We start from the raw sequence: 7,476 nt of genomic DNA on the forward strand, positions 1-7,476 counted from the left end.
TATGTTTTGACACAGTGTGCTGCCTAAAATGAAGCCAAAAAATAAGCAAAACACACCCAGGGACTTTGGGTTTAGGTGTATATTTTTAGATCTACCTATACTAGAACTCTATGATACATAGCATGGGGCATATGGTGATATGTTGGCAAATCCTTTTCTCTAATCAGAAAAGGCCTTTAACTCTCTGTCTCTTCAGGGATTGTTTGAGCTGCAGAGAGCCACCTTGATCCAAATCATTTCCTTCCTGGGAGAGCACAGACAAAAACAATTAATAAAAGCAGGGATAAAGGCCTATCTATTTTAGCTGGGACAAGTCTGTTTTGGCTAGAAACATCCCCAGGGGTGGCCAAGCCTGTTGAGGAACTTGCATTTACAGCTCAGTTTTTTTCCTCTGTTCAATCCTGCATTGCTGCTCTTCCTCACTGATCCTCAGAGTACCCAGAAGAAACATCCCCTCTTCTTCTTTTTTTTTTTTTTCCAACTTGAAAGCAGTCACTGTTTATTTACTGACCAGATTACAGAAACAATCAGGGCAGATACCTTAGTTCATTCTTCTAATAAGCCTATTGATTTGGTCTTCCCTGTTACCAGCATCTCCACCTTCTACAAAGTGGGTTGTCTTTTTCTTCATTCCCCCCCCGTGGAGATGATAACTTGAAGGGCCACAAGAAGTTATTTGCTTCTTTGAAGCGTTTTCCAACAGTATAGATCTCATGAATCAGATCCTCCATGCAGATGATGCCATATTTACCAAGAGATCGTGCAATCAAACTGTTATCAGTCAATGCAATTCATTTCTTATTGATTTTGCCATAACCACACTTATAGATTAGCTCATTTACTGACTTCAGATTTGGGTACCCCCAAGCAATACACAGTTTTATAACCCTCAGCATGTTAATGGAAGCCTTGTTGAGTTTAACAAAAGTTCCATTGAAGATCTGGTGAAGGGCTCGGCACCTGTGGCTCAAGTGGCTAAGGTGCCAGCCACATGCACCTAAGGTGGTGGGTTCGAATCCAGCACGGGCCCGCCAAACAACAATGACGGCTGCAACCAAAAAATGGCCAGGCATTGTGGCGGGCGCCTGTAGTCCCAGCTACTTGGGAGGCTGAGGCAGGAGACTCGCTTGAGCCCAGGAATTGGAGATTGCTGTGAGCTGTGAGGCCCCAGCACTCTACCCAGGGGGATAGCTTGAGGCTCTGTCTCAAAAAAAAAAAAAAAAAGAAGAAGAAGAAGAAGATCTGGCGAAGGCAAAGAAGCTGCAACACCGTTTGGACCTTTGGACTCACACCATTGATCCCTCTGATCCTGATGACAAACGCCAATCTGGGTTCTGCAGGTACATAGAAGGTGCCAGCTTTTCTTGCCATCCCAACCATCCGAATCTCTGTTCTGTACATCTGCCTGTATTCTTTATGATAATGCTTAGCTTTGTCATAAGTAAGCTTCCTCCATGCCTTTCGAAGCATCTTTTGGGCACACTTCTTTCTCAGATGCTTGATCTTTATTGCTGCAAAATTCTTTCCCTTTTTCTTAAGGGTTTCTGGAACAGCAAGAACCTTCTTTTTCTTCTCTTCAACACCCTCCATGGTTCCAGCCAGAAAAAGAGAGCAGCATCCCCTCTTCCAAACTCTACATCAGAGTATGATTCCCAGGGAACCCAACCTGTGACTTTTGACTGGAATACAGGCTTCTTGAAGGCAGAGATCTTTTTCTATCTTGTTCATAGATGCCAATATATCCTCAGTGCCTAGAACAGCACCTGGAAAATAATATGTGCTTAATAATTTTTTTTTATTAAGTAAGGCTTTAACTTCATGGTATTCAGTATCCAGGAAAAAATAAGAAAATTTCAAAGGCAGGGAGAAATTTTCTAAGCCAAGTGGCTACTTGTTTTTTTACTGTGAATTAGGCAGCCCAGGGAAGCAGAGTTGTTAAGGTGGTACCAGGTATAGGATCCAGCCAACTACTTCGTTCATTCTTTCAACATTTATTAACAGGTCCACTATGTGTCAGGTTCTAAGAAGAGGAAAAAGATGGAGTGCCTTCTCTCAGGTAGCTCACCAGTTATTTGTGGAAAGAGATAAAGAAATCGGTGATTACAGCATAGTAGCAACTACAGTAATAGAGAGGAAATGCAAGAGACTGTCAGAGCTCCTGGAGGAAAAAGACAAAACCAATAAACCTGGCCTTAGATAGAACAGTGAAGGCTTCTTGGAGAAAGGGACATCTAAGGGGTGATTTGGTGAGAGGTAGTGTGCCGTTAAGAGCACAGATTGGAGTCCAGCTTCCTGGGTGCAAATCTGCTGTGTAGTACCCACAAGAGGCAGGTGGATGGACGAGTTATTTAAATTCCATTTCAGTAATCTTCAAAGCTGGGAAAACAAAAGTGTTATGAGGGCTGAGTCCTTGTCCATGAAGCACCGAGAACATCATCTTTCACTAAGTGTTAATTAATATAATTGAATTGGGCAAATAAAATTATCCCAGTAGAGTGGCAACTTTCCATAGAGAGATAAATAAGTATAAAGGCCAGAAATACAAATGGAGTCTTCAGGGTTCTGCAGGTCACAGGCTTGTTTAGGACAATAGGGACAAAGGCAAGTGGGATAGCTACAAAGCCCAGGATGAGCGTGATGTCCCGAGGGCAGATAGGCACCCTCCAGCCCTGGGTTACACATTTCTCTAGAGGCAGGGTCTGCTGAAGAGTCATAAGGCTTAAAGTCTAAAACCCAACAATACAGTGTATTTCCCTCAAAATATAAACAAATTGGATCAACTCTGAAATACTTAGCAAATACCGCAAGGATCTGACTATTGGGGCTATGTTAATCTATAGGCTGAATAGATCATGAAAATTCCTCTCCCATCAAATGTTCTTTTCCTTTCTTGAGGCAGTCATTGAGTGAGTGCAAGGTCCCTACTATTATCTCTAAGGAAGAAAACCAATATGGAGTCTGGAATATTTCATTTTATGCATTTGTATATGATTGTGGCATACAGAGATTAGTGTCAAAACACTCTAGGAATGTTTACTTAATCCCAGATGCTTTAAGATGTTGAACACATTTGGTTCAGAAATAAGGAGAAATCACTAACTACAGTTAAGGGAATGTGATCAACTTCCTTCTTTCTTGGTGATACCTCAACAGCATGTCTATTACCACCTCTCTGCCTTATAAAACAAGAAGAATATATACCCTCATTCTATTTTGAGTGCCTCAAAATACTAGGGTTTCTAGTTAAAATAGATCTAGTAAAATCACAATTACATAAAACATTGCAACTGGCTTTAACAGTGTTTTAGAAACAATTAAGCACCGAGAAATACGAATAACTGAACCAGTGTCTCATAGTACAAAAAGGATATGATAGAAATCTCACACTACAAGCAACCTTCTCTGTGAGCTATAGCTGTGTTTGATCATTTTTACCTCAATATAAGACAAAAAGTCAATGTCTTGAAAAACAAAATGGACATGTCGATTTGTCCAGATAAACAAAATATATAGTCCATTTGCCAGGCAGATTCAAGAGGGCTTATGTGATGCATGAATTATCTTGAAAGCTGAACATTAAACTTAAGACAGAAAGTCCAGCATTCTTTTTTCTTTTGCAGAGTCCCAGGTCAGGCCAAGGCCTTCTTCACTCTCCCTTGCAGAGTTTTCTAGGATTCACTTAATGAGGATGACTTTCAACAGAGTGATATAGAATCCCTGTCATGATGCGTGAGATCACATTGGAATGGGATCAGGAAAGATATAAACAAGCTGGCCTCCAGGCAGCAATGTAAAACTCACATATCCTTGGCAGTGTGTGTCTGCGCACTGGGCCCCTCTGTGTCTGGCTAACATAAGGCAGGAACCCTCCCCTTCTGTGGAAATGAAAAACCAGTGCTTTTAGGTTTGCTTTCAAACACGGCCTGGAACTCAGAGAGGACCTCATGCATGCGGCAGTCTTTATAGCAGTACAACATTTGGGGAAATGTCAGGGTGGAGACTGCTAGCTCACACTACATTTGAAGGTTTGTGGTTAAAGCATGGATTTAGTAAATTTTGCTTCAAAATAAACAGTCTGGGTTAAAATAGTCTGAGCTAAGTTTTTCTCTTTTCTTCTTTTCAAACGTTTCTGTCCACCTTCTCTTCAACTCTTTTTACATTGCCTTTTCTCTTCTCCATTTTCTCTCTATATTCTTCTGTCCCCCCTTTTTTTTCTTGCTTCAATCACTTTTCTTTTCTTTCCCTCCTTTTCAATATTTCTTCCCTCCTCTGATATTACTTCTCTTTACTTAATTTTTCCCTTCTTGGCTAGATACAGTGGCTCACACCTGTAATCCTAGCACTCTGGGAGGCAGAGGTGGGAGGATCACTTAAGCTCAGGAATTTGAGACCAGCCTGAGCAGAAGAAAGACCCCCCCTACTAAAAATAGAAAAAATATTTAGCCAGATGGAGTTCATGCCTGCAGTCCGTAGGTGGGAAGCTAAGGCAGGAGAATTGCTTGAACTAGGGAGTTTGAGGTTGCTGTGAACAAGGCTAATGCCATGGCACGCTAGCCGGGAGCAATAGAGTCAGACTCTATCTCAAAAAAAAAAAAAAAAAATTCTCCCTTTCTGTCTATTTTTTTTATATTTGGCAAAATTTATAGCCACCAACAAAAAATGTTCTATTTAATTATCATTGGACCAGATCCATATTATCTAGAAAATCCTAGAACTTCAGGACAATCAAAAAGAATTATGAGAGTGAGTACTTATTCTTTACTGGAGGCAAGAAATGGGAAGGATATAATGTTAAGACATAAACATTGTACCCCATGACTGCATTAATGTACACAGTGATGATTTAATAAATATATATATATATGGAAAAAGAAGTTGTCCTCGTTCCACTAGATGTCAGTGATCCTTCCTTCCTTCCTTCTTTCCTTCCTTCTTTTTCTGTTTTTTTCCTACTTTTATTCCCCCATTTTTCTCACTATCATCATTTTAAGATAACTATTTAGGGTACCACCATTGCATGTTATAAAACAGAAAACAGAAACCCTAAGGAATTATTTATTAATTCTTATCAAGGCGGCCTATATCAGTGGCTCTACTCCATCATGTGACAATAGAATTGATAAAACTTCACCCCTCCAACTTCAGCCCGAATCACAGTTACCCAAATTACGCCAACACCTAAGACAAGCATGGTTCTCTAAAAGAACCCCATCATGAAACACAGCTATGCACTCACAGAGTCACTACCCGATGTTTAATGAGTGCTTCCTTACAAGGTTCTAGGCACCATGGATACAACACTGGGTAAAACAAACTCACTTTTTATTTAGTGGGTTACAGTTTTAAGTAGGATTTTTTTATTTGAAAACATTATGTAATATTGCCTAAAAATATGGTCTTTGCAATCAGGCAGGTCTAGATTCTAATCCTGATTTAGCCTCCAGATTGCTGCGTGACTTCAGACAATTACTTAATATCTCCAAGCATACGTTCTTCATTCATAAAACAGAAATAATTACTACCTTCAGAGTGGTTATAATTATGAAAGTGAAGTGTTGATTATGGTGCCTGGTACTGTAGATATTAAATCAAAAAAATATATATGCATGGGTGGCGCCTGTGGCTCAAAGGAGTAGGGCACCAGCCCCATATGCTGGAGGTGGCAGGTTCAAACCCAGCCCTGGCCAAAAAGAGAAAAAAAAAAAAAAAATATATATATATATATACAGAGAACTGGATTGTGAGCATGGTTACACAGCTCTGGAAATTGATGTTACACATTTAAATCAATGAATTTTATGGTATGTAAATTATACCTCAATAAAGGCTTGACATGAGATGTAGGTATAATGATATGGAAGTTCAAAAGAAAAAAAAATACTTCTCCAAATGGAAAAATGACAGGGGGAAAAAAGGCAAGTGCAGGAGATAGCAATAGATTCTTAAGAAAGGGTTGAGGGTTCTGCCAAAATATGTGAAGTCACCAAGTAAAGAGAAAACTTTTAGTTAAAAATATAGGAATTGAAGTTTCTGGTGGTGGGTCTTGACTATCATTCTTAAAAATTGGGGGTATAATCCATGAGATAAGAAATTTAAATGCTTTTGAGTCAAAGGTGAAAAAGTTGGATGTGTACTTTGTTGATACAAATGAGACGACCAGTTAGAAATCTGTAGCCAAACTATAGATTAGAAGAAATAAGGACCTGACTAGCAAAGGGAGCAGCAAAGACAGATGAGATGTAAGAGATCACAGGTATGGGGCGGGTGGAATGCGTTAACCAACCGCCCAAAGGAATGTAGAAGAAAGAAAAATCAAATTGACTCAGATTTTGAGCTTGGATGTTAAATTTTAGGCAGATTGAATTTTAATTACTGATGACATACATGGATGAATATTCAGTAGGAAGGTTTAGAAAGTTATAAAAATGTAGGTCTGAACTTCTGGAACCAGAGACGGTAATTCACATGAAAATCAGTAAGGGTCAGTTGAGTTCTGAGTAGTAAATTAGACCTTAAGTTTACATTATGTGCCCAACCTCTTAACTCTTCATATGAGGATCTTATTTAATCTCCGTATAACTCAAACTGAGTCTTTTTCAAAGGTAGATGTATAAAGTTATCACCAAATTCTTAAAGAAGACTTTGAGTCCAAAAAGGTTAAGAACCACTGTTTAAGTAATCAATGTCAATTGGATGGGGGGGAAAAAAAAAAAGAAAAAAGTATAAGTTGTTTGAACTGTTCATTCTCTTCTTTATCTAAAATCCAAATAAATTTGTAGACACACCTTTGGTCTTCATTGTTGATGCATGGCATCATTTTCCAACTCCATTTTTATATTTCAGATTTATACTCCAGGTTCTGGATAATTTGGTCATGGTTGTTCTGGTCACTATCCAAAGAGAAACACATTTTTCTCTGCTAGTTTCTGTTTAATGAGGAAGAATTGTCCTCCAAAGCATTTCTGAGCTGGAATATTTCTGTTAATGGCACTGACACAGTTAAGTCCAACTTTCTGGGGGGTAAAGTAGGCAGGAGAAATTCAGGATGTCATACAAAGTGGACAAATAGAACGTTGGGTTCTTTTAATAAAAAATTAAATCCAGGCAGTCATTATTCTATGTCATTAGCATAGGCTTAGAAGGCAAGTTACTGAAGAAAATTTAAGGACACAAAGCCTAAATAAAAGAGCTGCACAATAGCTCATCTTTTGTGACACATGCTTTTGTTGACACAGCCCATTTATTGGCACATTCTTCCTTTATTGCTCAGTCTAACTTTTTCCTTGAGAAGATATAAAATGTAATATGTAGCTAGGTGTAAAATTCTTTTAATTAGACTTTGTGGTACAAAGTATGGTTCAGTGAAGGAAACAGATGTGGGGGTAGAAAAGCACACCTAATTTCACTTCTGTTTTAGTAACTGCTCTGTTCTGTGCTTCAAAACCCTGTCATGACCCACGGGGAACTATATTAAAG

At 39.0% G+C, this 7,476-nt stretch overlaps 1 pseudogene; it reads right to left on the minus strand.

The window, feature by feature from the left end:
* Positions 1–494: 494 nt before the first annotated feature.
* On the minus strand, positions 495–1,590 carry LOC100955477 (annotated as a pseudogene).
* Positions 1,591–7,476: the final 5,886 nt, after the last annotated feature.

Source organism: Otolemur garnettii, unplaced genomic scaffold (assembly GCF_000181295.1).
Source record: "Otolemur garnettii isolate 467f Iridium unplaced genomic scaffold, OtoGar3 scaffold00001, whole genome shotgun sequence".
Classification (NCBI taxonomy): Eukaryota; Metazoa; Chordata; class Mammalia; order Primates; family Galagidae; genus Otolemur; species Otolemur garnettii.